This window comes from Phalangium opilio, unplaced genomic scaffold (genome assembly GCF_054372755.1).
Source record: "Phalangium opilio isolate 3A_F unplaced genomic scaffold, DU_Popi_V2 ptg007730c_1, whole genome shotgun sequence".
Classification (NCBI taxonomy): domain Eukaryota; kingdom Metazoa; phylum Arthropoda; class Arachnida; order Opiliones; family Phalangiidae; genus Phalangium; species Phalangium opilio.
The window spans coordinates 187,501-210,673 of NW_028324266.1; the positions used below are offsets into that span (position 1 = coordinate 187,501).

Below are 23,173 nucleotides of genomic sequence, written 5' to 3' on the forward strand. Positions count from 1 at the left end.
TAAAAGAGGAAAAAAAAGTGAAAAACCCAACGGCACGCAGTGTTCCTAAGTGGTCTCCCTCCCAAGTACTGACTGCGCTCGACGCTGCTGAACTTCGGTGATCGGACGAGAACCGGTGATTTCAGCGTGATATGGTCGTTGCCGAGAGTGCTAGATAATAATTCGAATTTAAATTAAGTGAGACAAATTAACCATCATCTTTTTAAAACAATAACAAAAAGAAAATATGTTTGCTTTTTTCATATCTATTGGAATTTAAAAGAGGAAAAAAAAGTGAAAAAGCCAACAGCTCGCAGTGTTCCTAAGTGGTCTCCCTCCCAAGTACTGACTGCGCTCGACGCTGCTTAACTTCGGTGATCGGACGAGAACTGGTGTTTTCAGCGTGATATGGTCGTTGCCGAGAGTGCTAAATAATAATTCGAATTTAAATTAAGTGAGACAAATTGACCTTCATCTTTTTAAAACAATAACAAAGAAAATATGTTTGCTTTTTTCATATCTATAGGAATTTAAAAGAGGAAAAAAAAGTGAAAAACCCAACGGCACGCAGTGTTCCTAAGTGGTCTCCCTCCCAAGTACTGACTGCGCTCGACGCTGCTTAACTTCGGTGATCGGACGAGAACCGGTGATTTCAGCGTGATATGGTCGTTGCCGAGAGTGCTAGATAATAATTCGAATTTAAATTAAGTGAGACAAATTAACCATCATCTTTTTAAAACAATAACAAAAATAAAATATGTTTGCTTTTTTCATATCTATTGGAATTTAAAAGAGGAAAAAAAAGTGAAAAAGCCAACAGCACGCAGTGTTCCTAAGTGGTCTCCCTCCCAAGTACTGACTGCGCTCGACGCTGCTTTACTTCGGTGATCGGACGAGAACCGGTGTTTTCAGCGTGATATGGCCGTTGCCGAGAGTGCAAGATAATAATTCGAATTTAAATTAAGTGAGACAAATTAACCATCATCTTTTTAAAACAATAACAAAAATAAAATATGTTTGCTTTTTTCATATCTATTGGAATTTAAAAGAGGAAAAAAAAGTGAAAAAGCCAACAGCACGCAGTGTTCCTAAGTGGTCTCCCTCCCAAGTACTGACTGCGCTCGACGCTGCTTAACTTCGGTGATCGGACGAGAACCGGTGTTTTCAGCGTGATATGGCCGTTGCCGAGAGCGCAAGATAATAATTCGAATTTAAATTAAGTGAGACAAATTAACCATCATCTTTTTAAAACAATAACAAAAAGAAAATATGTTTGCTTTTTTCATATCTATTGGAATTTATAAGAGGAAAAAAAAGTGAAAAAGCCAACGGCACGCAGTGTCCTAAGTGGTCTCCCTCCCAAGTACTGACTGCGCTCGACGCTGCTGAACTTCGGTGATCCGACGAGAACCGGTGTTTTCAGCGTGATATGGCCGTTGCCGAGAGTGCTAGATAATAATTCGAATTTAAATTAAGTGAGACAAATTGACCTTCATCTTTTTAAAACAATAACAAAAAGAAAATATGTTTGCTTTTTTCATATCTATAGGAATTTAAAAGAGGAAAAAAAAGTGAAAAAGCCAACGGCACGCAGTGTTCCTAAGTGGTCTCCCTCCCAAGTACTGACTGCGCTCGACGCTGCTTAACTTCGGTGATCGGACGAGAACCGGTGATTTCAGCGTGATATGGTCGTTGCCGAGAGTGCTAGATAATAATTCGAATGTAAATTAAGTGAGACAAATTAACCTTCATCTTTTTAAAACAATAACAAAAAGAAAATATGTTTGCTTTTTTCATATCTATTGGAACTTAAAAGAGGAAAAAAAAGTGAAAAAGCCAACGGCACGCAGTGTTCCTAAGTGGTCTCCCTCCCAAGTACTGACTGCGTTCGACGCTTCTTAACTTCGGTGATCGGACGAGAACCGGTGTTTTCAGCGTGATATGGCCGTTGCCGAGAGTGCTAGATAATAATTCGAATTTAAATTAAGTGAGACAAATTAACCATCATCTTTTTAAAACAATAACAAAAAGAAAATATGTTTGCTTTTTTCATATCTATTGGAATTTAAAAGAGGAAAAAAAAGTGAAAAAGCCAACGGCACGCAGTGTTCCTAAGTGGTCTCCCTCCCAAGTACTGACTGCGCTCGACGCTGCTTAACTTCGGTGATCGGACGAGAACCGGTGTTTTCAGCGTGATATGGCCGTTGCCGAGAGTGCAAGATAATAATTCGAATTTAAATTAAGTGAGACAAATTAACCATCATCTTTTTAAAACAATAACAAAAAGAAAATATGTTTGCTTGTTTCATATCTATTGGAATTTATAAGAGGAAAAAAAAGTGAAAAAGCCAACGGCACGCAGTGTCCTAAGTGGTCTCCCTCCCAAGTACTGACTGCGCTCGACGCTGCTAAACTTCGGTGATCGGACGAGAACCGGTGTTTTCAGCGTGACATGGCTGTTGCCGAGAGTGCTATTTAATAATTCGAATTTAATTAACCTTCATCTTTATAAATCAATAAGAAAAAGAAGATTTGTTTGCTTTTTTCATATCTCATGGAATTTAAAAGAGGAAAAAAAAGTGAAAAAGCCAACGGCACGCAGTGTTCCTAAGTGGTCTCCCTCCCAAGTACTGACTGCGCTCGACGCTGCTTAACTTCGGTGATCGGACGAGAACCGGTGTTTTCAGCGTGATATAGCCGTTGCCGAGAGTGCAAGATAATAATTCGAATTTAAATTAAGTGAGACAAATTAACCATCATCTTTTTAAAACAATAACAAAAAGAAAATATGTTTGCTTTTTTCATATCTATTGGAATTTAAAAGAGGAAAAAAAAGTGAAAAAGCCAACGGCACGCAGTGTTCCTTAGTGGTCTCCCTCCCAAGTACTGACTGCGCTCGATGCTGCTTAACTTCGGTGATCGGACGAGAACCGGTGTTTTCAGCGTGATATGGCCGTTGCCGAGAGTGCTAAATAATAATTCGAATTTAAATTAAGTGAGACAAATTGACCTTCATCTTTTTAAAACAATAACAAAGAAAATATGTTTGCTTTTTTCATATCTATAGGAATTTAAAAGAGGAAAAAAAAGTGAAAAACCCAACGGCACGCAGTGTTCCTAAGTGGTCTCCCTCCCAAGTACTGACTGCGCTCGACGCTGCTTAACTTCGGTGATCGGACGAGAACCGGTGATTTCAGCGGGATATGGTCGTTGCCGAGAGTGCTAGATAATAATTCGAATTTAAATTAAGTGAGACAAATTAACCATCATCTTTTTAAAACAATAACAAAAATAAAATATGTTTGCTTTTTTCATATCTATTGGAATTTAAAAGAGGAAAAAAAAGTGAAAAAGCCAACAGCACGCAGTGTTCCTAAGTGGTCTCCCTCCCAAGTACTGACTGCGCTCGACGCTGCTTAACTTCGGTGATCGGACGAGAACCGGTGTTTTCAGCGTGATATGGCCGTTGCCGAGAGTGCAAGATAATAATTCGAATTTAAATTAAGTGAGACAAATTAACCATCATCTTTTTAAAACAATAACAAAAAGAAAATATGTTTGCTTTTTTCATATCTATTGGAATTTATAAGAGGAAAAAAAGTGAAAAAGCCAACGGCACGCAGTGTCCTAAGTGGTCTCCCTCCCAAGTACTGACTGCGCTCGACGCTGCTGAACTTCGGTGATCCGACGAGAACCGGTGTTTTCAGCGTGATATGGCCGTTGCCGAGAGTGCTAGATAATAATTCGAATTTAAATTAAGTGAGACAAATTGACCTTCATCTTTTTAAAACAATAACAAAAAGAAAATATGTTTGCTTTTTTCATATCTATAGGAATTTAAAAGAGGAAAAAAAAGTGAAAAAGCCAACGGCACGCAGTGTTCCTAAGTGGTCTCCCTCCCAAGTACAGACTGCGCTCGACGCTGCTTAACTTCGGTGATCGGACGAAAACCGGTGATTTCAGCGTGATATGGTCGTTGCCGAGAGTGCTAGATAATAATTCGAATGTAAATTAAGTGAGACAAATTAACCTTCATCTTTTTAAAACAATAACAAAAAGAAAATATGTTTGCTTTTTTCATATCTATTGGAACTTAAAAGAGGAAAAAAAAGTGAAAAAGCGCGCGGCACGCAGTGTTCCTAAGTGGTCTCCCTCCCAAGTACTGACTGCGTTCGACGCTTCTTAACTTCGGTGATCGGACGAGAACCGGTGTTTTCAGCGTGATATGGCCGTTGCCGAGAGTGCTAGATAATAATTCGAATTTAAATTAAGTGAGACAAATTAACCATCATCTTTTTAAAACAATAACAAAAAGAAAATATGTTTGCTTTTTTCATATCTATTGGAATTTAAAAGAGGAAAAAAAAGTGAAAAAGCCAACGGCACGCAGTGTTCCTAAGTGGTCTCCCTCCCAAGTACTGACTGCGCTCGACGCTGCTTAACTTCGGTGATCGGACGAGAACCGGTGTTTTCAGCGTGATATGGCCGTTGCCGAGAGTGCAAGATAATAATTCGAATTTAAATTAAGTGAGACAAATTAACCATCATCTTTTTAAAACAATAACAAAAAGAAAATATGTTTGCTTGTTTCATATCTATTGGAATTTATAAGAGGAAAAAAAAGTGAAAAAGCCAACGGCACGCAGTGTCCTAAGTGGTCTCCCTCCCAAGTACTGACTGCGCTCGACGCTGCTGAACTTCGGTGATCCGACGAGAACCGGTGTTTTCAGCGTGATATGGCCGTTGCCGAGAGTGCTAGATAATAATTCGAATTTAAATTAAGTGAGACAAATTGACCTTCATCTTTTTAAAACAATAACAAAAAGAAAATATGTTTGCTTTTTTCATATCTATAGGAATTTAAAAGAGGAAAAAAAAGTGAAAAAGCCAACGGCACGCAGTGTTCCTAAGTGGTCTCCCTCCCAAGTACTGACTGCGCTCGACGCTGCTTAACTTCGGTGATCGGACGAGAACCGGTGATTTCAGCGTGATATGGTCGTTGCCGAGAGTGCTAGATAATAATTCGAATGTAAATTAAGTGAGACAAATTAACCATCTTTTTAAAACAATAACAAAAAGAAAATATGTTTGCTTTTTTCATATCTATTGGAACTTAAAAGAGGAAAAAAAAGTGAAAAAGCCAACGGCACGCAGTGTTCCTAAGTGGTCTCCCTCCCAAGTACTGACTGCGCTCGACGCTGCTTAACTTCGGTGATCGGACGAGAACCGGTGTTTTCAGCGTGATATGGCCGTTGCCGAGAGTGCTAGATAATAATTCGAATTTAAATTAAGTGAGACAAATTAACCATCATCTTTTTAAAACAATAACAAAAAGAAAATATGTTTGCTTTTTTCATATCTATTGGAATTTATAAGAGGAAAAAAAAGTGAAAAAGCCAACGGCACGCAGTGTCCTAAGTGGTCTCCCTCCCAAGTACTGACTGCGCTCGACGCTGCTGAACTTCGGTGATCCGACGAGAACCGGTGTTTTCAGCGTGATATGGCCGTTGCCGAGAGTGCTAGATAATAATTCGAATTTAAATTAAGTGAGACAAATTGACCTTCATCTTTTTAAAACAATAACAAAAAGAAAATATGTTTGCTTTTTTCATATCTATTGGAACTTAAAAGAGGAAAAAAAAGTGAAAAAGCCAACGGCACGCAGTGTTCCTAAGTGGTCTCCCTCCCAAGTACTGACTGCGTTCGACGCTTCTTAACTTCGGTGATCGGACGAGAACCGGTGTTTTCAGCGTGATATGGCCGTTGCCGAGAGTGCTAGATAATAATTCGAATTTAAATTAAGTGAGACAAATTAACTATCATCTTTTTAAAACAATAACAAAAATAAAATATGTTTGCTTTTTTCATATCTATTGGAATTTAAAAGAGGAAAAAAAAGTGAAAAAGCCAACAGCACGCAGTGTTCCTAAGTGGTCTCCCTCCCAAGTACTGACTGCGCTCGACGCTGCTTAACTTCGGTGATCGGAAAACCGGTGTTTTCAGCGTGATATGGCCGTTGCCGAGAGTGCAAGATAATAATTCGAATTTAAATTAAGTGAGACAAATTAACCATCATCTTTTTAAAACAATAACAAAAAGAAAATATGTTTGCTTTTTTCATATCTATTGGAATTTAAAAGAGGAAAAAAAAGTGAAAAAGCCAACGGCACGCAGTGTTCCTAAGTGGTCTCCCTCCCAAGTACTGACTGCGCTCGACACTGCTTAACTTCGGTGATCGGACGAGAACCGGTGTTTTCAGCGTTATATGGCCGTTGCCGAGAGTGCTAGATAATAATTCGAATTTAAATTAAGTGAGACAAATTGACCTTCATCTTTTTGAAACAATAACAAAAAGAAAATATGTTTGCTTTTTTCATATCTATAGGAATTTAAAAGAGGAAAAAAAGTGAAAAAGCCAACGGCACGCAGTGTTCCTTAGTGGTCTCCCTCCCAAGTACTGACTGCGCTCGACGCTGCTAAACTTCGGTGATCGGACGAGAACCGGTGTTTTCAGCGTGACATGGCTGTTGCCGAGAGTGCTATTTAATAATTCGAATTTAATTAACCTTCATCTTTATAAATCAATAAGAAAGAGAAGATTTGTTTGCTTTTTTCATATCTCATGGAATTTAAAAGAGGAAAAAAAAGTGAAAAAGCCAACGGCACGCAGTGTTCCTAAGTGGTCTCCCTCCCAAGTACTGACTGCGCTCGACGCTGCTTAACTTCGGTGATCGGACGAGAACCGGTGTTTTCAGCGTGATATAGCCGTTGCCGAGAGTGCAAGATAATAATTCGAATTTAAATTAAGTGAGACAAATTAACCATCATCTTTTTAAAACAATAACAAAAAGAAAATATGTTTGCTTTTTTCATATCTATTGGAATTTAAAAGAGGAAAAAAAAGTGAAAAAGCCAACGGCACGCAGTGTTCCTTAGTGGTCTCCCTCCCAAGTACTGACTGCGCTCGATGCTGCTTAACTTCGGTGATCGGACGAGAACCGGTGTTTTCAGCGTGATATGGCCGTTGCCGAGAGTGCTAGATAATAATTCGAATTTAAATTAAGTGAGACAAATTGACCTTCATCTTTTTAAAACAATAACAAAGAAAATATGTTTGCTTTTTTCATATCTATAGGAATTTAAAAGAGGAAAAAAAAGTGAAAAAGCCAACGGCACGCAGTGTTCCTAAGTGGTCTCCCTCCCAAGTACTGACTGCGCTCGACGCTGCTTAACTTCGGTGATCGGACGAGAACCGGTGATTTCAGCGTGATATGGTCGTTGCCGAGAGTGCTAGATAATAATTCGAATTTAAATTAAGTGAGACAAATTAACCATCATCTTTTTAAAACAATAACAAAAATAAATTATGTTTGCTTTTTTCATATCTATTGGAATTTAAAAGAGGAAAAAAAAGTGAAAAAGCCAACAGCACGCAGTGTTCCTAAGTGGTCTCCCTCCCAAGTACTGACTGCGCTCGACGCTGCTTAACTTCGGTGATCGGACGAGAACCGGTGTTTTCAGCGTGATATGGCCGTTGCCGAGAGTGCAAGATAATAATTCGAATTTAAATTAAGTGAGACAAATTAACCATCATCTTTTTAAAACAATAACAAAAATAAAATATGTTTGCTTTTTTCATATCTATTGGAATTTAAAAGAGGAAAAAAAAGTGAAAAAGCCAACAGCACGCAGTGTTCCTAAGTGGTCTCCCTCCCAAGTACTGACTGCGCTCGACGCTGCTTAACTTCGGTGATCGGACGAGAACCGGTGTTTTCAGCGTGATATGGCCGTTGCCGAGAGTGCAAGATAATAATTCGAATTTAAATTAAGTGAGACAAATTAACCATCATCTTTTTAAAACAATAACAAAAAGAAAATATGTTTGCTTTTTTCATATCTATTGGAATTTAAAAGAGGAAAATAAAGTGAAAAAGCCAACGGCACGCAGTGTTCCTAAGTGGTCTCCCTCCCAAGTACTGACTGCGCTCGACGCTGCTTAACTTCGGTGATCGGACGAGAACCGGTGTTTTCAGCGTTATATGGCCGTTGCCGAGAGTGCTAGATAATAATTCGAATTTAAATTAAGTGAGACAAATTGACCTTCATCTTTTTGAAACAATAACAAAAAGAAAATATGTTTGCTTTTTTCATATCTATAGGAATTTAAAAGAGGAAAAAAAGTGAAAAAGCCAACGGCACGCAGTGTTCCTTAGTGGTCTCCCTCCCAAGTACTGACTGCGCTCGACGCTGCTAAACTTCGGTGATCGGACGAGAACCGGTGTTTTCAGCGTGACATGGCTGTTGCCGAGAGTGCTATTTAATAATTCGAATTTAATTAACCTTCATCTTTATAAATCAATAAGAAAGAGAAGATTTGTTTGCTTTTTTCATATCTGATGGAATTTAAAAGAGGAAAAAAAAGTGAAAAAGCCAACGGCACGCAGTGTTCCTAAGTGGTCTCCCTCCCAAGTACTGACTGCGCTCGACGCTGCTTAACTTCGGTGATCGGACGAGAACCGGTGTTTTCAGCGTGATATAGCCGTTGCCGAGAGTGCAAGATAATAATTCGAATTTAAATTAAGTGAGACAAATTAACCATCATCTTTTTAAAACAATAACAAAAAGAAAATATGTTTGCTTTTTTCATATCTATTGGAATTTAAAAGAGGAAAAAAAAGTGAAAAAGCCAACGGCACGCAGTGTTCCTTAGTGGTCTCCCTCCCAAGTACTGACTGCGCTCGATGCTGCTTAACTTCGGTGATCGGACGAGAACCGGTGTTTTCAGCGTGATATGGCCGTTGCCGAGAGTGCTAGATAATAATTCGAATTTAAATTAAGTGAGACAAATTGACCTTCATCTTTTTAAAACAATAACAAAGAAAATATGTTTGCTTTTTTCATATCTATAGGAATTTAAAAGAGGAAAAAAAAGTGAAAAAGCCAACGGCACGCAGTGTTCCTAAGTGGTCTCCCTCCCAAGTACTGACTGCGCTCGACGCTGCTTAACTTCGGTGATCGGACGAGAACCGGTGTTTTCAGCGTGATATGGCCGTTGCCGAGAGTGCTATTTAATAATTCGAATTTAAATTAAGTGAGACAAATTTACCTTCATCTTTTTAAAACAATAACAAAAAGAAAATATGTTGGCTTTTTTCATATCTATTGGAATTTAAAAGAGGAAAAAAAAGTGAAAAAGCCAACGGCACGCAGTGTTCCTTAGTGGTCTCCCTCCCAAGTACTGACTGCGCTCGACGCTGCTTAACTTCGGTGATCGGACGAGAACCGGTGATTTCAGCGTGATATGGTCGTTGCCGAGAGTGCTAGATAATAATTCGAATTTAAATTAAGTGAGACAAATTAACCATCATCTTTTTAAAACAATAACAAAAATAAAATATGTTTGCTTTTTTCATATCTATTGGAATTTAAAAGAGGAAAAAAAAGTGAAAAAGCCAACAGCATGCAGTGTTCCTAAGTGGTCTCCCTCCCAAGTACTGACTGCGCTCGACGCTGCTTAACTTCGGTGATCGGACGAGAACCGGTGTTTTCAGCGTGATATGGCCGTTGCCGAGAGTGCAAGATAGTAATTCGAATTTAAATTAAGTGAGACAAATTAACCATCATCTTTTTAAAACAATAACAAAAATAAAATATGTTTGCTTTTTTCATATCTATTGGAATTTAAAAGAGGAAAAAAAAGTGAAAAAGCCAACAGCACGCAGTGTTCCTAAGTGGTCTCCCTCCCAAGTACTGACTGCGCTCGACGCTGCTTAACTTCGGTGATCGGACGAGAACCGGTGTTTTCAGCGTGATATGGCCGTTGCCGAGAGTGCAAGATAGTAATTCGAATTTAAATTAAGTGAGACAAATTAACCATCATCTTTTTAAAACAATAACAAAAATAAAATATGTTTGCTTTTTTCATATCTATTGGAATTTAAAAGAGGAAAAAAAAGTGAAAAAGCCAACAGCACGCAGTGTTCCTAAGTGGTCTCCCTCCCAAGTACTGACTGCGCTCGACGCTGCTTAACTTCGGTGATCGGACGAGAACCGGTGTTTTCAGCGTGATATGGCCGTTGCCGAGAGTGCAAGATAATAATTCGAATTTAAATTAAGTGAGACAAATTAACCATCATCTTTTTAAAACAATATCAAAAAGAAAATATGTTTGCTTTTTTCATATCTATTGGAATTTATAAGAGGAAAAAAAAGTGAAAAAGCCAACGGCACGCAGTGTCCTAAGTGGTCTCCCTCCCAAGTACTGACTGCGCTCGACGCTGCTGAACTTCGGTGATCCGACGAGAACCGGTGTTTTCAGCGTGATATGGCCGTTGCCGAGAGTGCTAGATAATAATTCGAATTTAAATTAAGTGAGACAAATTAACCATCATCTTTTTAAAACAATAACAAAAAGAAAATATGTTTGCTTTTTTCATATCTATTGGAATTTAAAAGAGGAAAAAAAAGTGAAAAAGCCAACGGCACGCAGTGTTCCTTAGTGGTCTCCCTCCCAAGTACTGACTGCGCTCGATGCTGCTTAACTTCGGTGATCGGACGAGAACCGGTGTTTTCAGCGTGATATGGCCGTTGCCGAGAGTGCTAGATAATAATTCGAATTTAAATTAAGTGAGACAAATTGACCTTCATCTTTTTAAAACAATAACAAAGAAAATATGTTTGCTTTTTTCATATCTATAGGAATTTAAAAGAGGAAAAAAAAGTGAAAAAGCCAACGGCACGCAGTGTTCCTAAGTGGTCTCCCTCCCAAGTACTGACTGCGCTCGACGCTGCTTAACTTCGGTGATCGGACGAGAACCGGTGATTTCAGCGTGATATGGTCGTTGCCGAGAGTGCTAGATAATAATTCGAATTTAAATTAAGTGAGACAAATTAACCATCATCTTTTTAAAACAATAACAAAAATAAAATATGTTTGCTTTTTTCATATCTATTGGAATTTAAAAGAGGAAAAAAAAGTGAAAAAGCCAACAGCATGCAGTGTTCCTAAGTGGTCTCCCTCCCAAGTACTGACTGCGCTCGACGCTGCTTAACTTCGGTGATCGGACGAGAACCGGTGTTTTCAGCGTGATATGGCCGTTGCCGAGAGTGCAAGATAGTAATTCGAATTTAAATTAAGTGAGACAAATTAACCATCATCTTTTTAAAACAATAACAAAAATAAAATATGTTTGCTTTTTTCATATCTATTGGAATTTAAAAGAGGAAAAAAAAGTGAAAAAGCCAACAGCACGCAGTGTTCCTAAGTGGTCTCCCTCCCAAGTACTGACTGCGCTCGACGCTGCTTAACTTCGGTGATCGGACGAGAACCGGTGTTTTCAGCGTGATATGGCCGTTGCCGAGAGTGCAAGATAGTAATTCGAATTTAAATTAAGTGAGACAAATTAACCATCATCTTTTTAAAACAATAACAAAAATAAAATATGTTTGCTTTTTTCATATCTATTGGAATTTAAAAGAGGAAAAAAAAGTGAAAAAGCCAACAGCACGCAGTGTTCCTAAGTGGTCTCCCTCCCAAGTACTGACTGCGCTCGACGCTGCTTAACTTCGGTGATCGGACGAGAACCGGTGTTTTCAGCGTGATATGGCCGTTGCCGAGAGTGCAAGATAATAATTCGAATTTAAATTAAGTGAGACAAATTAACCATCATCTTTTTAAAACAATATCAAAAAGAAAATATGTTTGCTTTTTTCATATCTATTGGAATTTATAAGAGGAAAAAAAAGTGAAAAAGCCAACGGCACGCAGTGTCCTAAGTGGTCTCCCTCCCAAGTACTGACTGCGCTCGACGCTGCTGAACTTCGGTGATCCGACGAGAACCGGTGTTTTCAGCGTGATATGGCCGTTGCCGAGAGTGCTAGATAATAATTCGAATTTAAATTAAGTGAGACAAATTAACCATCATCTTTTTAAAACAATAACAAAAATAAAATATGTTTGCTTTTTTCATATCTATTGGAATTTAAAAGAGGAAAAAAAAGTGAAAAAGCCAACAGCACGCAGTGTTCCTAAGTGGTCTCCCTCCCAAGTACTGACTGCGCTCGACGCTGCTTAACTTCGGTGATCGGACGAGAACCGGTGTTTTCAGCGTTATATGGCCGTTGCCGAGAGTGCTAGATAATAATTCGAATTTAAATTAAGTGAGACAAATTGACCTTCATCTTTTTGAAACAATAACAAAAAGAAAATATGTTTGCTTTTTTCATATCTATAGGAATTTAAAAGAGGAAAAAAAAGTGAAAAAGCCAACGGCACGCAGTGTTCCTTAGTGGTCTCCCTCCCAAGTACTGACTGCGCTCGACGCTGCTAAACTTCGGTGATCGGACGAGAACCGGTGTTTTCAGCGTGACATGGCTGTTGCCGAGAGTGCTATTTAATAATTCGAATTTAATTAACCTTCATCTTTATAAATCAATAAGAAAAAGAAGATTTGTTTGCTTTTTTCATATCTCATGGAATTTAAAAGAGGAAAAAAAAGTGAGAAAGCCAACAGCACGCAGTGTTCCTAAGTGGTCTCCCTCCCAAGTACTGACTGCGCTCGACGCTGCTTAACTTCGGTGATCGGACGAGAACCGGTGTTTTCAGCGTGATATGGCCGTTGCCGAGAGTGCAAGATAATAATTCGAATTTAAATTAAGTGAGACAAATTAACCATCATCTTTTTAAAACAATATCAAAAAGAAAATATGTTTGCTTTTTTCATATCTATTGGAATTTATAAGAGGAAAAAAAAGTGAAAAAGCCAACGGCACGCAGTGTTCCTAAGTGGTCTCCCTCCCAAGTACTAACTGCGCTCGACGCTGCTTAACTTCGGTGATCGGACGAGAACCGGTGTTTTCAGCGTGATATAGCCGTTGCCGAGAGTGCAAGATAATAATTCGAATTTAAATTAAGTGAGACAAATTAACCATCATCTTTTTAAAACAATAACAAAAAGAAAATATGTTTGCTTTTTTCATATCTATTGGAATTTAAAAGAGGAAAAAAAAGTGAAAAAGCCAACGGCACGCAGTGTTCCTTAGTGGCCTCCCTCCCAAGTACTGACTGCACTCGATGCTGCTTAACTTCGGTGATCGGACGAGAACCGGTGTTTTCAGCGTGATATGGCCGTTGCCGAGAGTGCTAGATAATAATTCGAATTTAAATTAAGTGAGACAAATTGACCTTCATCTTTTTAAAACAATAACAAAGAAAATATGTTTGCTTTTTTCATATCTATAGGAATTTAAAAGAGGAAAAAAAAGTGAAAAAGCCAACGGCACGCAGTGTTCCTAAGTGGTCTCCCTCCCAAGTACTGACTGCGCTCGACGCTGCTTAACTTCGGTGATCGGAGGAGAACCGGTGATTTCAGCGTGATATGGTCGTTGCCGAGAGTGCTAGATAATAATTCGAATTTAAATTAAGTGAGACAAATTAACCATCATCTTTTTAAAACAATAACAAAAATAAAATATGTTTGCTTTTTTCATATCTATTGGAATTTAAAAGAGGAAAAAAAAGTGAAAAAGCCAACAGCACGCAGTGTTCCTAAGTGGTCTCCCTCCCAAGTACTGACTGCGCTCGACGCTGCTTAACTTCGGTGATCGGACGAGAACCGGTGTTTTCAGCGTGATATGGCCGTTGCCGAGAGTGCAAGATAATAATTCGAATTTAAATTAAGTGAGACAAATTAACCATCATCTTTTTAAAACAATAACAAAAATAAAATATGTTTGCTTTTTTCATATCTATTGGAATTTAAAAGAGGAAAAAAAAGTGAAAAAGCCAACAGCACGCAGTGTTCCTAAGTGGTCTCCCTCCCAAGTACTGACTGCGCTCGACGCTGCTTAACTTCGGTGATCGGACGAGAACCGGTGTTTTCAGCGTGATATGGCCGTTGCCGAGAGTGCAAGATAATAATTCGAATTTAAATTAAGTGAGACAAATTAACCATCATCTTTTTAAAACAATAACAAAAAGAAAATATGTTTGCTTTTTTCATATCTATAGGAATTTAAAAGAGGAAAAAAAGTGAAAAAGCCAACGGCACGCAGTGTTCCTTAGTGGTCTCCCTCCCAAGTACTGACTGCGCTCGACGCTGCTAAACTTCGGTGATCGGACGAGAACCGGTGTTTTCAGCGTGACATGGCTGTTGCCGAGAGTGCTATTTAATAATTCGAATTTAATTAACCTTCATCTTTATAAATCAATAAGAAAGAGAAGATTTGTTTGCTTTTTTCATATCTCATGGAATTTAAAAGAGGAAAAAAAAGTGAAAAAGCCAACGGCACGCAGTGTTCCTAAGTGGTCTCCCTCCCAAGTACTGACTGCGCTCGACGCTGCTTAACTTCGGTGATCGGACGAGAACCGGTGTTTTCAGCGTGATATAGCCGTTGCCGAGAGTGCAAGATAATAATTCGAATTTAAATTAAGTGAGACAAATTAACCATCATCTTTTTAAAACAATAACAAAAAGAAAATATGTTTGCTTTTTTCATATCTATTGGAATTTAAAAGAGGAAAAAAAAGTGAAAAAGCCAACGGCACGCAGTGTTCCTTAGTGGTCTCCCTCCCAAGTACTGACTGCGCTCGATGCTGCTTAACTTCGGTGATCGGACGAGAACCGGTGTTTTCAGCGTGATATGGCCGTTGCCGAGAGTGCTAGATAATAATTCGAATTTAAATTAAGTGAGACAAATTGACCTTCATCTTTTTAAAACAATAACAAAGAAAATATGTTTGCTTTTTTCATATCTATAGGAATTTAAAAGAGGAAAAAAAAGTGAAAAAGCCAACGGCACGCAGTGTTCCTAAGTGGTCTCCCTCCCAAGTACTGACTGCGCTCGACGCTGCTTAACTTCGGTGATCGGACGAGAACCGGTGATTTCAGCGTGATATGGTCGTTGCCGAGAGTGCTAGATAATAATTCGAATTTAAATTAAGTGAGACAAATTAACCATCATCTTTTTAAAACAATAACAAAAATAAAATATGTTTGCTTTTTTCATATCTATTGGAATTTAAAAGAGGAAAAAAAAGTGAAAAAGCCAACAGCACGCAGTGTTCCTAAGTGGTCTCCCTCCCAAGTACTGACTGCGCTCGACGCTGCTTAACTTCGGTGATCGGACGAGAACCGGTGTTTTCAGCGTGATATGGCCGTTGCCGAGAGTGCAAGATAATAATTCGAATTTAAATTAAGTGAGACAAATTAACCATCATCTTTTTAAAACAATAACAAAAATAAAATATGTTTGCTTTTTTCATATCTATTGGAATTTAAAAGAGGAAAAAAAAGTGAAAAAGCCAACAGCACGCAGTGTTCCTAAGTGGTCTCCCTACCAAGTACTGACTGCGCTCGACGCTGCTTAACTTCGGTGATCGGACGAGAACCGGTGTTTTCAGCGTGATATGGCCGTTGCCGAGAGTGCAAGATAATAATTCGAATTTAAATTAAGTGAGACAAATTAACCATCATCTTTTTAAAACAATAACAAAAAGAAAATATGTTTGCTTTTTTCATATCTATTGGAATTTAAAAGAGGAAAAAAAAGTGAAAAAGCCAACGGCACGCAGTGTTCCTAAGTGGTCTCCCTCCCAAGTACTGACTGCGCTCGACGCTGCTTAACTTCGGTGATCGGACGAGAACCGGTGTTTTCAGCGTTATATGGCCGTTGCCGAGAGTGCTAGATAATAATTCGAATTTAAATTAAGTGAGACAAATTGACCTTCATCTTTTTGAAACAATAACAAAAAGAAAATATGTTTGCTTTTTTCATATCTATAGGAATTTAAAAGAGGAAAAAAAGTGAAAAAGCCAACGGCACGCAGTGTTCCTTAGTGGTCTCCCTCCCAAGTACTGACTGCGCTCGACGCTGCTAAACTTCGGTGATCGGACGAGAACCGGTGTTTTCAGCGTGACATGGCTGTTGCCGAGAGTGCTATTTAATAATTCGAATTTAATTAACCTTCATCTTTATAAATCAATAAGAAAGAGAAGATTTGTTTGCTTTTTTCATATCTGATGGAATTTAAAAGAGGAAAAAAAAGTGAAAAAGCCAACGGCACGCAGTGTTCCTAAGTGGTCTCCCTCCCAAGTACTGACTGCGCTCGACGCTGCTTAACTTCGGTGATCGGACGAGAACCGGTGTTTTCAGCGTGATATAGCCGTTGCCGAGAGTGCAAGATAATAATTCGAATTTAAATTAAGTGAGACAAATTAACCATCATCTTTTTAAAACAATAACAAAAAGAAAATATGTTTGCTTTTTTCATATCTATTGGAATTTAAAAGAGGAAAAAAAAGTGAAAAAGCCAACGGCACGCAGTGTTCCTTAGTGGTCTCCCTCCCAAGTACTGACTGCGCTCGATGCTGCTTAACTTCGGTGATCGGACGAGAACCGGTGTTTTCAGCGTGATATGGCCGTTGCCGAGAGTGCTAGATAATAATTCGAATTTAAATTAAGTGAGACAAACTGACCTTCATCTTTTTAAAACAATAACAAAGAAAATATGTTTGCTTTTTTCATATCTATAGGAATTTAAAAGAGGAAAAAAAAGTGAAAAAGCCAACGGCACGCAGTGTTCCTAAGTGGTCTCCCTCCCAAGTACTGACTGCGCTCGACGCTGCTTAACTTCGGTGATCGGACGAGAACCGGTGATTTCAGCGTGATATGGTCGTTGCCGAGAGTGCTAGATAATAATTCGAATTTAAATTAAGTGAGACAAATTAACCATCATCTTTTTAAAACAATAACAAAAATAAAATATGTTTGCTTTTTTCATATCTATTGGAATTTAAAAGAGGAAAAAAAAGTGAAAAAGCCAACAGCACGCAGTGTTCCTAAGTGGTCTCCCTCCCAAGTACTGACTGCGCTCGACGCTGCTTAACTTCGGTGATCGGACGAGAACCGGTGTTTTCAGCGTGATATGGCCGTTGCCGAGAGTGCAAGATAGTAATTCGAATTTAAATTAAGTGAGACAAATTAACCATCATCTTTTTAAAACAATAACAAAAATAAAATATGTTTGCTTTTTTCATATCTATTGGAATTTAAAAGAGGAAAAAAAAGTGAAAATCCAACAGCACGCAGTGTTCCTAAGTGGTCTCCCTCCCAAGTACTGACTGCGCTCGACGCTGCTTAACTTCGGTGATCGGACGAGAACCGGTGTTTTCAGCGTGATATGGCCGTTGCCGAGAGTGCAAGATAGTAATTCGAATTTAAATTAAGTGAGACAAATTAACCATCATCTTTTTAAAACAATAACAAAAATAAAATATGTTTGCTTTTTTCATATCTATTGGAATTTAAAAGAGGAAAAAAAAGTGAAAAAGCCAACAGCACGCAGTGTTCCTAAGTGGTCTCCCTCCCAAGTACTGACTGCGCTCGACGCTGCTTAACTTCGGTGATCGGACGAGAACCGGTGTTTTCAGCGTGATATGGCCGTTGCCGAGAGTGCAAGATAGTAATTCGAATTTAAATTAAGTGAGACAAATTAACCATCATCTTTTTAAAACAATAACAAAAATAAAATATGTTTGCTTTTTTCATATCTATTGGAATTTAAAAGAGGAAAAAAAAGTGAAAAAGCCAACAGCACGCAGTGTTCCTAAGTGGTCTCCCTCCCAAGTACTGACTGCGCTCGACGCTGCTTAACTTCGGTGATCGGACGAGAACCGGTGTTTTCAGCGTGATATGGCCGTTGCCGAGAGTGCAAGATAATAATTCGAATTTAAATTAAGTGAGACAAATTAACCATCATCTTTTTAAAACAATATCAAAAAGAAAATATGTTTGCTTTTTTCATATCTATTGGAATTTATAAGAGGAAAAAAAAGTGAAAAAGCCAACGGCACGCAGTGTCCTAAGTGGTCTCCCTCCCAAGTACTGACTGCGCTCGACGCTGCTGAACTTCGGTGATCCGACGAGAACCGGTGTTTTCAGCGTGATATGGCCGTTGCCGAGAGTGCTAGATAATAATTCGAATTTAAATTAAGTGAGACAAATTAACCATCATCTTTTTAAAACAATAACAAAAATAAAATATGTTTGCTTTTTTCATATCTATTGGAATTTAAAAGAGGAAAAAAAAGTGAAAAAGCCAACAGCACGCAGTGTTCCTAAGTGGTCTCCCTCCCAAGTACTGACTGCGCTCGACGCTGCTTAACTTCGGTGATCGGACGAGAACCGGTGTTTTCAGCGTTATATGGCCGTTGCCGAGAGTGCTAGATAATAATTCGAATTTAAATTAAGTGAGACAAATTGACCTTCATCTTTTTGAAACAATAACAAAAAGAAAATATGTTTGCTTTTTTCATATCTATAGGAATTTAAAAGAGGAAAAAAAAGTGAAAAAGCCAACAGCACGCAGTGTTCCTAAGTGGTCTCCCTCCCAAGTACTGACTGCGCTCGACGCTGCTTAACTTCGGTGATCGGACGAGAACCGGTGTTTTCAGCGTTATATGGCCGTTGCCGAGAGTGCTAGATAATAATTCGAATTTAAATTAAGTGAGACAAATTGACCTTCATCTTTTTGAAACAATAACAAAAAGAAAATATGTTTGCTTTTTTCATATCTATAGGAATTTAAAAGAGGAAAAAAAAGTGAAAAAGCCAACGGCACGCAGTGTTCCTTAGTGGTCTCCCTCCCAAGTACTGACTGCGCTCGACGCTGCTAAACTTCGGTGATCGGACGAGAACCGGTGTTTTCAGCGTGACATGGCTGTTGCCGAGAGTGCTATTTAATAATTCGAATTTAATTAACCTTCATCTTTATAAATCAATAAGAAAAAGAAGATTTGTTTGCTTTTTTCATATCTCATGGAATTTAAAAGAGGAAAAAAAAGTGAAAAAGCCAACGGCACGCAGTGTTCCTAAGTGGTCTCCCTCCCAAGTACTGACTGCGCTCGACGCTGCTTAACTTCGGTGATCGGACGAGAACCGGTGTTTTCAGCGTGATATAGCCGTTGCCGAGAGTGCAAGATAATAATTCGAATTTAAATTAAGTGAGACAAATTAACCATCATCTTTTTAAAACAATAACAAAAAGAAAATATGTTTGCTTTTTTCATATCTATTGGAATTTAAAAGAGGAAAAAAAAGTGAAAAAGCCAACGGCACGCAGTGTTCCTTAGTGGCCTCCCTCCCAAGTACTGACTGCACTCGATGCTGCTTAACTTCGGTGATCGGACGAGAACCGGTGTTTTCAGCGTGATATGGCCGTTGCCGAGAGTGCTAGATAATAATTCGAATTTAAATTAAGTGAGACAAATTGACCTTCATCTTTTTAAAACAATAACAAAGAAAATATGTTTGCTTTTTTCATATCTATAGGAATTTAAAAGAGGAAAAAAAAGTGAAAAAGCCAACGGCACGCAGTGTTCCTAAGTGGTCTCCCTCCCAAGTACTGACTGCGCTCGACGCTGCTTAACTTCGGTGATCGGAGGAGAACCGGTGATTTCAGCGTGATATGGTCGTTGCCGAGAGTGCTAGATAATAATTCGAATTTAAATTAAGTGAGACAAATTAACCATCATCTTTTTAAAACAATAACAAAAATAAAATATGTTTGCTTTTTTCATATCTATTGGAATTTAAAAGAGGAAAAAAAAGTGAAAAAGCCAACAGCACGCAGTGTTCCTAAGTGGTCTCCCTCCCAAGTACTGACTGCGCTCGACGCTGCTTAACTTCGGTGATCGGACGAGAACCGGTGTTTTCAGCGTGATATGGCCGTTGCCGAGAGTGCAAGATAATAATTCGAATTTAAATTAAGTGAGACAAATTAACCATCATCTTTTTAAAACAATAACAAAAATAAAATATGTTTGCTTTTTTCATATCTATTGGAATTTAAAAGAGGAAAAAAAAGTGAAAAAGCCAACAGCACGCAGTGTTCCTAAGTGGTCTCCCTCCCAAGTACTGACTGCGCTCGACGCTGCTTAACTTCGGTGATCGGACGAGAACCGGTGTTTTCAGCGTGATATGGCCGTTGCCGAGAGTGCAAGATAATAATTCGAATTTAAATTAAGTGAGTCAAATTAACCATCATCTTTTTAAAACAATAACAAAAAGAAAATATGTTTGCTTTTTTCATATCTATTGGAATTTATAAGAGGAAAAAAAAGTGAAAAAGCCAACGGCACGCAGTGTCCTAAGTGGTCTCCCTCCCAAGTACTGACTGCGCTCGACGCTGCTGAACTTCGGTGATCCGACGAGAACCGGTGTTTTCAGCGTGATATGGCCGTTGCCGAGAGTGCTAGATAATAATTCGAATTTAAATTAAGTGAGACAAATTGACCTTCATCTTTTTAAAACAATAACAAAAAGAAAATATGTTTGCTTTTTTCATATCTATAGGAATTTAAAAGAGGAAAAAAAAGTGAAAAAGCCAACGGCACGCAGTGTTCCTAAGTGGTCTCCCTCCCAAGTACTGACTGCGCTCGACGCTGCTTAACTTCGGTGATCGGACGAGAACCGGTGATTTCAGCGTGATATGGTCGTTGCCGAGAGTGCTAGATAATAATTCGAATGTAAATTAAGTGAGACAAATTAACCTTCATCTTTTTAAAACAATAACAAAAATAAAATATGTTTGCTTTTTTCATATCTATTGGAATTTAAAAGAGGAAAAAAAAGTGAAAAAGCCAACAGCACGCAGTGTTCCTAAGTGGTTTCCCTCCCAAGTACTGACTGCGCTCGACGCTGCTTAACTTCGGTGATCGGACGAGAACCGGTGTTTTCAGCGTGATATGGCCGTTGCCGAGAGTGCTAGATAATAATTCGAATTTAAATTAAGTGAGACAAATTGACCTTCATCTTTTTAAAACAATAACAAAAAGAAAATATGTTTGCTTTTTTCATATCTATAGGAATTTAAAAGAGGAAAAAAAAGTGAAAAAGCCAACGGCACGCAGTGTTCCTAAGTGGTCTCCCTCCCAAGTACTGACTGCGCTCGACGCTGCTTAACTTCGGTGATCGGACGAGAACCGGTGATTTCAGCGTGATATGGTCGTTGCCGAGAGTGCTAGATAATAATTCGAATGTAAATTAAGTGAGACAAATTAACCTTCATCTTTTTAAAACAATAACAAAAATAAAATATGTTTGCTTTTTTCATATCTATTGGAATTTAAAAGAGGAAAAAAAAGTGAAAAAGCCAACAGCACGCAGTGTTCCTAAGTGGTCTCCCTCCCAAGTACTGACTGCGCTCGACGCTGCTTAACTTCGGTGATCGGACGAGAACCGGTGTTTTCAGCGTGATATGGCCGTTGCCGAGAGTGCAAGATAATAATTCGAATTTAAATTAAGTGAGACAAATTAACCATCATCTTTTTAAAACAATAACAAAAAGAAAATATGTTTGCTTTTTTCATATCTATTGGAATTTAAAAGAGGAAAAAAAAGTGAAAAAGCCAACGGCACGCAGTGTTCCTAAGTGGTCTCCCTCCCAAGTACTGACTGCGCTCGACGCTGCTTAACTTCGGTGATCGGACGAGAACCGGTGTTTTCAGCGTGATATGGCCGTTGCCGAGAGTGCAAGATAATAATTCGAATTTAAATTAAGTGAGACAAATTAACCATCATCTTTTTAAAACAATAACAAAAAGAAAATATGTTTGCTTTTTTCATATCTATTGGAATTTAAAAGAGGAAAAAAAAGTGAAAAAGCCAACAGCACGCAGTGTTCCTAAGTGGTCTCCCTCCCAAGTACTGACTGCGCTCGACGCTGCTTAACTTCGGTGATCGGACGAGAACCGGTGTTTTCAGCGTGATATGGCCGTTGCCGAGAGTGCAAGATAATAATTCGAATTTAAATTAAGTGAGACAAATTAACCATCATCTTTTTAAAACAATAACAAAAAGAAAATATGTTTGCTTTTTTCATATCTATTGGAATTTATAAGAGGAAAAAAAAGTGAAAAAGCCAACGGCACGCAGTGTCCTAAGTGGTCTCCCTCCCAAGTACTGACTGCGCTCGACGCTGCTGAACTTCGGTGATCCGACGAGAACCGGTGTTTTCAGCGTGATATGGCCGTTGCCGAGAGTGCTAGATAATAATTCGAATTTAAATTAAGTGAGACAAATTGACCTTCATCTTTTTAAAACAATAACAAAAAGAAAATATGTTTGCTTTTTTCATATCTATAGGAATTTAAAAGAGGAAAAAAAGTGAAAAAGCCAACGGCACGCAGTGTTCCTAAGTGGTCTCCCTCCCAAGTACTGACTGCGCTCGACGCTGCTTAACTTCGGTGATCGGACGAGAACCGGTGATTTCAGCGTGATATGGTCGTTGCCGAGAGTGCTAGATAATAATTCGAATGTAAATTAAGTGAGACAAATTAACCTTCATCTTTTTAAAACAATAACAAAAATAAAATATGTTTGCTTTTTTCATATCTATTGGAATTTAAAAGAGGAAAAAAAAGTGAAAAAGCCAACAGCACGCAGTGTTCCTAAGTGGTCTCCCTCCCAAGTACTGACTGCGCTCGACGCTGCTTAACTTCGGTGATCGGACGAGAACCGGTGTTTTCAGCGTGATATGGCCGTTGCCGAGAGTGCTAGATAATAATTCGAATTTAAATTAAGTGAGACAAATTGACCTTCATCTTTTTAAAACAATAACAAAAAGAAAATATGTTTGCTTTTTTCATATCTATAGGAATTTAAAAGAGGAAAAAAAAGTGAAAAAGCCAACGGCACGCAGTGTTCCTAAGTGGTCTCCCTCCCAAGTACTGACTGCGCTCGACGCTGCTTAACTTCGGTGATCGGACGAGAACCGATGATTTCAGCGTGATATGGTCGTTGCCGAGAGTGCTAGATAATAATTCGAATGTAAATTAAGTGAGACAAATTAACCTTCATCTTTTTAAAACAATAACAAAAATAAAATATGTTTGCTTTTTTCATATCTATTGGAATTTAAAAGAGGAAAAAAAAGTGAAAAAGCCAACAGCACGCAGTGTTCCTAAGTGGTCTCCCTCCCAAGTACTGACTGCGCTCGACGCTGCTTAACTTCGGTGATCGGACGAGAACCGGTGTTTTCAGCGTGATATGGCCGTTGCCGAGAGTGCAAGATAATAATTCGAATTTAAATTAAGTGAGACAAATTAACCATCATCTTTTTAAAACAATAACAAAAAGAAAATATGTTTGCTTTTTTCATATCTATTGGAATTTAAAAGAGGAAAAAAAAGTGAAA

General features: G+C 38.6%; 37 non-coding genes and 54 pseudogenes across 37 annotated transcripts; all 91 read right to left on the minus strand.

The window, feature by feature from the left end:
• Window positions 1–24: 24 nt before the first annotated feature.
• On the minus strand, window positions 25–143 carry LOC149581479 (5S ribosomal RNA; annotated as a pseudogene).
• A 137-nt stretch (window positions 144–280) lies between these two features.
• LOC149581480 (5S ribosomal RNA) lies at window positions 281–399 on the minus strand (annotated as a pseudogene).
• Window positions 400–534: 135 nt separating this feature from the next.
• LOC149581481 (5S ribosomal RNA) lies at window positions 535–653 on the minus strand (annotated as a pseudogene).
• A 137-nt stretch (window positions 654–790) lies between these two features.
• On the minus strand, window positions 791–909 carry LOC149581482 (5S ribosomal RNA). Its single transcript, XR_016380975.1, has one exon. It is a non-coding gene; the product is annotated as a 5S ribosomal RNA (ribosomal RNA).
• Window positions 910–1,046: 137 nt separating this feature from the next.
• Window positions 1,047–1,165, minus strand: LOC149581483 (5S ribosomal RNA). Its single transcript, XR_016380854.1, has one exon. It is a non-coding gene; the product is annotated as a 5S ribosomal RNA (ribosomal RNA).
• Window positions 1,166–1,302: 137 nt separating this feature from the next.
• LOC149581484 (5S ribosomal RNA) lies at window positions 1,303–1,420 on the minus strand (annotated as a pseudogene).
• A 137-nt stretch (window positions 1,421–1,557) lies between these two features.
• On the minus strand, window positions 1,558–1,676 carry LOC149581485 (5S ribosomal RNA; annotated as a pseudogene).
• A 137-nt stretch (window positions 1,677–1,813) lies between these two features.
• LOC149581486 (5S ribosomal RNA) lies at window positions 1,814–1,932 on the minus strand (annotated as a pseudogene).
• Window positions 1,933–2,069: 137 nt separating this feature from the next.
• LOC149581487 (5S ribosomal RNA) lies at window positions 2,070–2,188 on the minus strand. Its single transcript, XR_016380769.1, has one exon. It is a non-coding gene; the product is annotated as a 5S ribosomal RNA (ribosomal RNA).
• A 137-nt stretch (window positions 2,189–2,325) lies between these two features.
• Window positions 2,326–2,443, minus strand: LOC149581488 (5S ribosomal RNA; annotated as a pseudogene).
• A 122-nt stretch (window positions 2,444–2,565) lies between these two features.
• Window positions 2,566–2,684, minus strand: LOC149581489 (5S ribosomal RNA). Its single transcript, XR_016380892.1, has one exon. It is a non-coding gene; the product is annotated as a 5S ribosomal RNA (ribosomal RNA).
• Window positions 2,685–2,821: 137 nt separating this feature from the next.
• Window positions 2,822–2,940, minus strand: LOC149581490 (5S ribosomal RNA; annotated as a pseudogene).
• A 135-nt stretch (window positions 2,941–3,075) lies between these two features.
• On the minus strand, window positions 3,076–3,194 carry LOC149581491 (5S ribosomal RNA; annotated as a pseudogene).
• Window positions 3,195–3,331: 137 nt separating this feature from the next.
• Window positions 3,332–3,450, minus strand: LOC149581492 (5S ribosomal RNA). Its single transcript, XR_016380855.1, has one exon. It is a non-coding gene; the product is annotated as a 5S ribosomal RNA (ribosomal RNA).
• A 136-nt stretch (window positions 3,451–3,586) lies between these two features.
• On the minus strand, window positions 3,587–3,704 carry LOC149581493 (5S ribosomal RNA; annotated as a pseudogene).
• A 137-nt stretch (window positions 3,705–3,841) lies between these two features.
• Window positions 3,842–3,960, minus strand: LOC149581494 (5S ribosomal RNA; annotated as a pseudogene).
• Window positions 3,961–4,097: 137 nt separating this feature from the next.
• Window positions 4,098–4,216, minus strand: LOC149581495 (5S ribosomal RNA; annotated as a pseudogene).
• Window positions 4,217–4,353: 137 nt separating this feature from the next.
• Window positions 4,354–4,472, minus strand: LOC149581496 (5S ribosomal RNA). The gene has a single exon (XR_016380770.1). It is a non-coding gene; the product is annotated as a 5S ribosomal RNA (ribosomal RNA).
• A 137-nt stretch (window positions 4,473–4,609) lies between these two features.
• On the minus strand, window positions 4,610–4,727 carry LOC149581497 (5S ribosomal RNA; annotated as a pseudogene).
• A 137-nt stretch (window positions 4,728–4,864) lies between these two features.
• Window positions 4,865–4,983, minus strand: LOC149581498 (5S ribosomal RNA; annotated as a pseudogene).
• A 134-nt stretch (window positions 4,984–5,117) lies between these two features.
• LOC149581499 (5S ribosomal RNA) lies at window positions 5,118–5,236 on the minus strand. The gene has a single exon (XR_016380771.1). It is a non-coding gene; the product is annotated as a 5S ribosomal RNA (ribosomal RNA).
• A 137-nt stretch (window positions 5,237–5,373) lies between these two features.
• On the minus strand, window positions 5,374–5,491 carry LOC149581500 (5S ribosomal RNA; annotated as a pseudogene).
• Window positions 5,492–5,628: 137 nt separating this feature from the next.
• On the minus strand, window positions 5,629–5,747 carry LOC149581501 (5S ribosomal RNA; annotated as a pseudogene).
• A 137-nt stretch (window positions 5,748–5,884) lies between these two features.
• LOC149581502 (5S ribosomal RNA) lies at window positions 5,885–6,000 on the minus strand (annotated as a pseudogene).
• Window positions 6,001–6,137: 137 nt separating this feature from the next.
• Window positions 6,138–6,256, minus strand: LOC149581503 (5S ribosomal RNA; annotated as a pseudogene).
• Window positions 6,257–6,392: 136 nt separating this feature from the next.
• LOC149581504 (5S ribosomal RNA) lies at window positions 6,393–6,511 on the minus strand (annotated as a pseudogene).
• A 122-nt stretch (window positions 6,512–6,633) lies between these two features.
• LOC149581505 (5S ribosomal RNA) lies at window positions 6,634–6,752 on the minus strand. Its single transcript, XR_016380893.1, has one exon. It is a non-coding gene; the product is annotated as a 5S ribosomal RNA (ribosomal RNA).
• Window positions 6,753–6,889: 137 nt separating this feature from the next.
• LOC149581506 (5S ribosomal RNA) lies at window positions 6,890–7,008 on the minus strand (annotated as a pseudogene).
• Window positions 7,009–7,143: 135 nt separating this feature from the next.
• Window positions 7,144–7,262, minus strand: LOC149581507 (5S ribosomal RNA; annotated as a pseudogene).
• Window positions 7,263–7,399: 137 nt separating this feature from the next.
• LOC149581508 (5S ribosomal RNA) lies at window positions 7,400–7,518 on the minus strand. Its single transcript, XR_016380857.1, has one exon. It is a non-coding gene; the product is annotated as a 5S ribosomal RNA (ribosomal RNA).
• A 137-nt stretch (window positions 7,519–7,655) lies between these two features.
• LOC149581509 (5S ribosomal RNA) lies at window positions 7,656–7,774 on the minus strand. The gene has a single exon (XR_016380858.1). It is a non-coding gene; the product is annotated as a 5S ribosomal RNA (ribosomal RNA).
• A 137-nt stretch (window positions 7,775–7,911) lies between these two features.
• On the minus strand, window positions 7,912–8,030 carry LOC149581510 (5S ribosomal RNA; annotated as a pseudogene).
• Window positions 8,031–8,166: 136 nt separating this feature from the next.
• LOC149581511 (5S ribosomal RNA) lies at window positions 8,167–8,285 on the minus strand (annotated as a pseudogene).
• A 122-nt stretch (window positions 8,286–8,407) lies between these two features.
• Window positions 8,408–8,526, minus strand: LOC149581512 (5S ribosomal RNA). Its single transcript, XR_016380894.1, has one exon. It is a non-coding gene; the product is annotated as a 5S ribosomal RNA (ribosomal RNA).
• A 137-nt stretch (window positions 8,527–8,663) lies between these two features.
• On the minus strand, window positions 8,664–8,782 carry LOC149581513 (5S ribosomal RNA; annotated as a pseudogene).
• Window positions 8,783–8,917: 135 nt separating this feature from the next.
• On the minus strand, window positions 8,918–9,036 carry LOC149581514 (5S ribosomal RNA). The gene has a single exon (XR_016380772.1). It is a non-coding gene; the product is annotated as a 5S ribosomal RNA (ribosomal RNA).
• Window positions 9,037–9,173: 137 nt separating this feature from the next.
• On the minus strand, window positions 9,174–9,292 carry LOC149581515 (5S ribosomal RNA; annotated as a pseudogene).
• Window positions 9,293–9,429: 137 nt separating this feature from the next.
• On the minus strand, window positions 9,430–9,548 carry LOC149581516 (5S ribosomal RNA; annotated as a pseudogene).
• Window positions 9,549–9,685: 137 nt separating this feature from the next.
• On the minus strand, window positions 9,686–9,804 carry LOC149581517 (5S ribosomal RNA). The gene has a single exon (XR_016380859.1). It is a non-coding gene; the product is annotated as a 5S ribosomal RNA (ribosomal RNA).
• A 137-nt stretch (window positions 9,805–9,941) lies between these two features.
• On the minus strand, window positions 9,942–10,060 carry LOC149581518 (5S ribosomal RNA). The gene has a single exon (XR_016380860.1). It is a non-coding gene; the product is annotated as a 5S ribosomal RNA (ribosomal RNA).
• Window positions 10,061–10,197: 137 nt separating this feature from the next.
• Window positions 10,198–10,315, minus strand: LOC149581519 (5S ribosomal RNA; annotated as a pseudogene).
• A 137-nt stretch (window positions 10,316–10,452) lies between these two features.
• On the minus strand, window positions 10,453–10,571 carry LOC149581520 (5S ribosomal RNA; annotated as a pseudogene).
• A 135-nt stretch (window positions 10,572–10,706) lies between these two features.
• Window positions 10,707–10,825, minus strand: LOC149581521 (5S ribosomal RNA; annotated as a pseudogene).
• A 137-nt stretch (window positions 10,826–10,962) lies between these two features.
• LOC149581522 (5S ribosomal RNA) lies at window positions 10,963–11,081 on the minus strand (annotated as a pseudogene).
• A 137-nt stretch (window positions 11,082–11,218) lies between these two features.
• On the minus strand, window positions 11,219–11,337 carry LOC149581523 (5S ribosomal RNA). The gene has a single exon (XR_016380861.1). It is a non-coding gene; the product is annotated as a 5S ribosomal RNA (ribosomal RNA).
• A 137-nt stretch (window positions 11,338–11,474) lies between these two features.
• LOC149581524 (5S ribosomal RNA) lies at window positions 11,475–11,593 on the minus strand. Its single transcript, XR_016380862.1, has one exon. It is a non-coding gene; the product is annotated as a 5S ribosomal RNA (ribosomal RNA).
• Window positions 11,594–11,730: 137 nt separating this feature from the next.
• LOC149581525 (5S ribosomal RNA) lies at window positions 11,731–11,848 on the minus strand (annotated as a pseudogene).
• A 137-nt stretch (window positions 11,849–11,985) lies between these two features.
• Window positions 11,986–12,104, minus strand: LOC149581526 (5S ribosomal RNA; annotated as a pseudogene).
• A 137-nt stretch (window positions 12,105–12,241) lies between these two features.
• LOC149581527 (5S ribosomal RNA) lies at window positions 12,242–12,360 on the minus strand (annotated as a pseudogene).
• Window positions 12,361–12,482: 122 nt separating this feature from the next.
• Window positions 12,483–12,601, minus strand: LOC149581528 (5S ribosomal RNA). Its single transcript, XR_016380863.1, has one exon. It is a non-coding gene; the product is annotated as a 5S ribosomal RNA (ribosomal RNA).
• Window positions 12,602–12,738: 137 nt separating this feature from the next.
• On the minus strand, window positions 12,739–12,857 carry LOC149581529 (5S ribosomal RNA). Its single transcript, XR_016380800.1, has one exon. It is a non-coding gene; the product is annotated as a 5S ribosomal RNA (ribosomal RNA).
• A 137-nt stretch (window positions 12,858–12,994) lies between these two features.
• Window positions 12,995–13,113, minus strand: LOC149581530 (5S ribosomal RNA; annotated as a pseudogene).
• Window positions 13,114–13,248: 135 nt separating this feature from the next.
• Window positions 13,249–13,367, minus strand: LOC149581531 (5S ribosomal RNA; annotated as a pseudogene).
• A 137-nt stretch (window positions 13,368–13,504) lies between these two features.
• LOC149581532 (5S ribosomal RNA) lies at window positions 13,505–13,623 on the minus strand. Its single transcript, XR_016380864.1, has one exon. It is a non-coding gene; the product is annotated as a 5S ribosomal RNA (ribosomal RNA).
• A 137-nt stretch (window positions 13,624–13,760) lies between these two features.
• On the minus strand, window positions 13,761–13,879 carry LOC149581533 (5S ribosomal RNA). Its single transcript, XR_016380865.1, has one exon. It is a non-coding gene; the product is annotated as a 5S ribosomal RNA (ribosomal RNA).
• A 136-nt stretch (window positions 13,880–14,015) lies between these two features.
• Window positions 14,016–14,134, minus strand: LOC149581534 (5S ribosomal RNA; annotated as a pseudogene).
• Window positions 14,135–14,256: 122 nt separating this feature from the next.
• Window positions 14,257–14,375, minus strand: LOC149581535 (5S ribosomal RNA). Its single transcript, XR_016380895.1, has one exon. It is a non-coding gene; the product is annotated as a 5S ribosomal RNA (ribosomal RNA).
• A 137-nt stretch (window positions 14,376–14,512) lies between these two features.
• Window positions 14,513–14,631, minus strand: LOC149581536 (5S ribosomal RNA; annotated as a pseudogene).
• A 135-nt stretch (window positions 14,632–14,766) lies between these two features.
• On the minus strand, window positions 14,767–14,885 carry LOC149581537 (5S ribosomal RNA; annotated as a pseudogene).
• Window positions 14,886–15,022: 137 nt separating this feature from the next.
• LOC149581538 (5S ribosomal RNA) lies at window positions 15,023–15,141 on the minus strand. The gene has a single exon (XR_016380866.1). It is a non-coding gene; the product is annotated as a 5S ribosomal RNA (ribosomal RNA).
• A 137-nt stretch (window positions 15,142–15,278) lies between these two features.
• LOC149581539 (5S ribosomal RNA) lies at window positions 15,279–15,397 on the minus strand. The gene has a single exon (XR_016380939.1). It is a non-coding gene; the product is annotated as a 5S ribosomal RNA (ribosomal RNA).
• A 137-nt stretch (window positions 15,398–15,534) lies between these two features.
• Window positions 15,535–15,653, minus strand: LOC149581540 (5S ribosomal RNA; annotated as a pseudogene).
• A 136-nt stretch (window positions 15,654–15,789) lies between these two features.
• Window positions 15,790–15,908, minus strand: LOC149581541 (5S ribosomal RNA; annotated as a pseudogene).
• A 122-nt stretch (window positions 15,909–16,030) lies between these two features.
• LOC149581542 (5S ribosomal RNA) lies at window positions 16,031–16,149 on the minus strand. Its single transcript, XR_016380896.1, has one exon. It is a non-coding gene; the product is annotated as a 5S ribosomal RNA (ribosomal RNA).
• Window positions 16,150–16,286: 137 nt separating this feature from the next.
• On the minus strand, window positions 16,287–16,405 carry LOC149581543 (5S ribosomal RNA; annotated as a pseudogene).
• A 135-nt stretch (window positions 16,406–16,540) lies between these two features.
• On the minus strand, window positions 16,541–16,659 carry LOC149581544 (5S ribosomal RNA; annotated as a pseudogene).
• A 137-nt stretch (window positions 16,660–16,796) lies between these two features.
• LOC149581545 (5S ribosomal RNA) lies at window positions 16,797–16,915 on the minus strand. The gene has a single exon (XR_016380868.1). It is a non-coding gene; the product is annotated as a 5S ribosomal RNA (ribosomal RNA).
• A 136-nt stretch (window positions 16,916–17,051) lies between these two features.
• Window positions 17,052–17,170, minus strand: LOC149581546 (5S ribosomal RNA). The gene has a single exon (XR_016381073.1). It is a non-coding gene; the product is annotated as a 5S ribosomal RNA (ribosomal RNA).
• Window positions 17,171–17,307: 137 nt separating this feature from the next.
• Window positions 17,308–17,426, minus strand: LOC149581547 (5S ribosomal RNA). Its single transcript, XR_016380869.1, has one exon. It is a non-coding gene; the product is annotated as a 5S ribosomal RNA (ribosomal RNA).
• Window positions 17,427–17,563: 137 nt separating this feature from the next.
• Window positions 17,564–17,682, minus strand: LOC149581548 (5S ribosomal RNA). Its single transcript, XR_016380870.1, has one exon. It is a non-coding gene; the product is annotated as a 5S ribosomal RNA (ribosomal RNA).
• Window positions 17,683–17,819: 137 nt separating this feature from the next.
• On the minus strand, window positions 17,820–17,937 carry LOC149581549 (5S ribosomal RNA; annotated as a pseudogene).
• Window positions 17,938–18,074: 137 nt separating this feature from the next.
• LOC149581550 (5S ribosomal RNA) lies at window positions 18,075–18,193 on the minus strand (annotated as a pseudogene).
• Window positions 18,194–18,330: 137 nt separating this feature from the next.
• Window positions 18,331–18,449, minus strand: LOC149581551 (5S ribosomal RNA; annotated as a pseudogene).
• Window positions 18,450–18,586: 137 nt separating this feature from the next.
• LOC149581552 (5S ribosomal RNA) lies at window positions 18,587–18,705 on the minus strand (annotated as a pseudogene).
• Window positions 18,706–18,827: 122 nt separating this feature from the next.
• On the minus strand, window positions 18,828–18,946 carry LOC149581553 (5S ribosomal RNA). Its single transcript, XR_016380897.1, has one exon. It is a non-coding gene; the product is annotated as a 5S ribosomal RNA (ribosomal RNA).
• A 137-nt stretch (window positions 18,947–19,083) lies between these two features.
• Window positions 19,084–19,202, minus strand: LOC149581554 (5S ribosomal RNA; annotated as a pseudogene).
• Window positions 19,203–19,337: 135 nt separating this feature from the next.
• On the minus strand, window positions 19,338–19,456 carry LOC149581555 (5S ribosomal RNA; annotated as a pseudogene).
• A 137-nt stretch (window positions 19,457–19,593) lies between these two features.
• Window positions 19,594–19,712, minus strand: LOC149581556 (5S ribosomal RNA). The gene has a single exon (XR_016380871.1). It is a non-coding gene; the product is annotated as a 5S ribosomal RNA (ribosomal RNA).
• Window positions 19,713–19,849: 137 nt separating this feature from the next.
• Window positions 19,850–19,968, minus strand: LOC149581557 (5S ribosomal RNA). Its single transcript, XR_016380872.1, has one exon. It is a non-coding gene; the product is annotated as a 5S ribosomal RNA (ribosomal RNA).
• Window positions 19,969–20,105: 137 nt separating this feature from the next.
• Window positions 20,106–20,223, minus strand: LOC149581558 (5S ribosomal RNA; annotated as a pseudogene).
• A 137-nt stretch (window positions 20,224–20,360) lies between these two features.
• Window positions 20,361–20,479, minus strand: LOC149581559 (5S ribosomal RNA; annotated as a pseudogene).
• A 137-nt stretch (window positions 20,480–20,616) lies between these two features.
• On the minus strand, window positions 20,617–20,735 carry LOC149581560 (5S ribosomal RNA). Its single transcript, XR_016380940.1, has one exon. It is a non-coding gene; the product is annotated as a 5S ribosomal RNA (ribosomal RNA).
• A 137-nt stretch (window positions 20,736–20,872) lies between these two features.
• On the minus strand, window positions 20,873–20,991 carry LOC149581561 (5S ribosomal RNA; annotated as a pseudogene).
• A 137-nt stretch (window positions 20,992–21,128) lies between these two features.
• Window positions 21,129–21,247, minus strand: LOC149581562 (5S ribosomal RNA). The gene has a single exon (XR_016380874.1). It is a non-coding gene; the product is annotated as a 5S ribosomal RNA (ribosomal RNA).
• Window positions 21,248–21,384: 137 nt separating this feature from the next.
• LOC149581563 (5S ribosomal RNA) lies at window positions 21,385–21,503 on the minus strand. Its single transcript, XR_016380773.1, has one exon. It is a non-coding gene; the product is annotated as a 5S ribosomal RNA (ribosomal RNA).
• A 137-nt stretch (window positions 21,504–21,640) lies between these two features.
• Window positions 21,641–21,759, minus strand: LOC149581564 (5S ribosomal RNA). Its single transcript, XR_016380875.1, has one exon. It is a non-coding gene; the product is annotated as a 5S ribosomal RNA (ribosomal RNA).
• Window positions 21,760–21,896: 137 nt separating this feature from the next.
• On the minus strand, window positions 21,897–22,014 carry LOC149581565 (5S ribosomal RNA; annotated as a pseudogene).
• Window positions 22,015–22,150: 136 nt separating this feature from the next.
• On the minus strand, window positions 22,151–22,269 carry LOC149581566 (5S ribosomal RNA; annotated as a pseudogene).
• A 137-nt stretch (window positions 22,270–22,406) lies between these two features.
• On the minus strand, window positions 22,407–22,525 carry LOC149581567 (5S ribosomal RNA). The gene has a single exon (XR_016380876.1). It is a non-coding gene; the product is annotated as a 5S ribosomal RNA (ribosomal RNA).
• A 137-nt stretch (window positions 22,526–22,662) lies between these two features.
• Window positions 22,663–22,781, minus strand: LOC149581568 (5S ribosomal RNA; annotated as a pseudogene).
• A 137-nt stretch (window positions 22,782–22,918) lies between these two features.
• Window positions 22,919–23,037, minus strand: LOC149581569 (5S ribosomal RNA). Its single transcript, XR_016380877.1, has one exon. It is a non-coding gene; the product is annotated as a 5S ribosomal RNA (ribosomal RNA).
• Window positions 23,038–23,173: the final 136 nt, after the last annotated feature.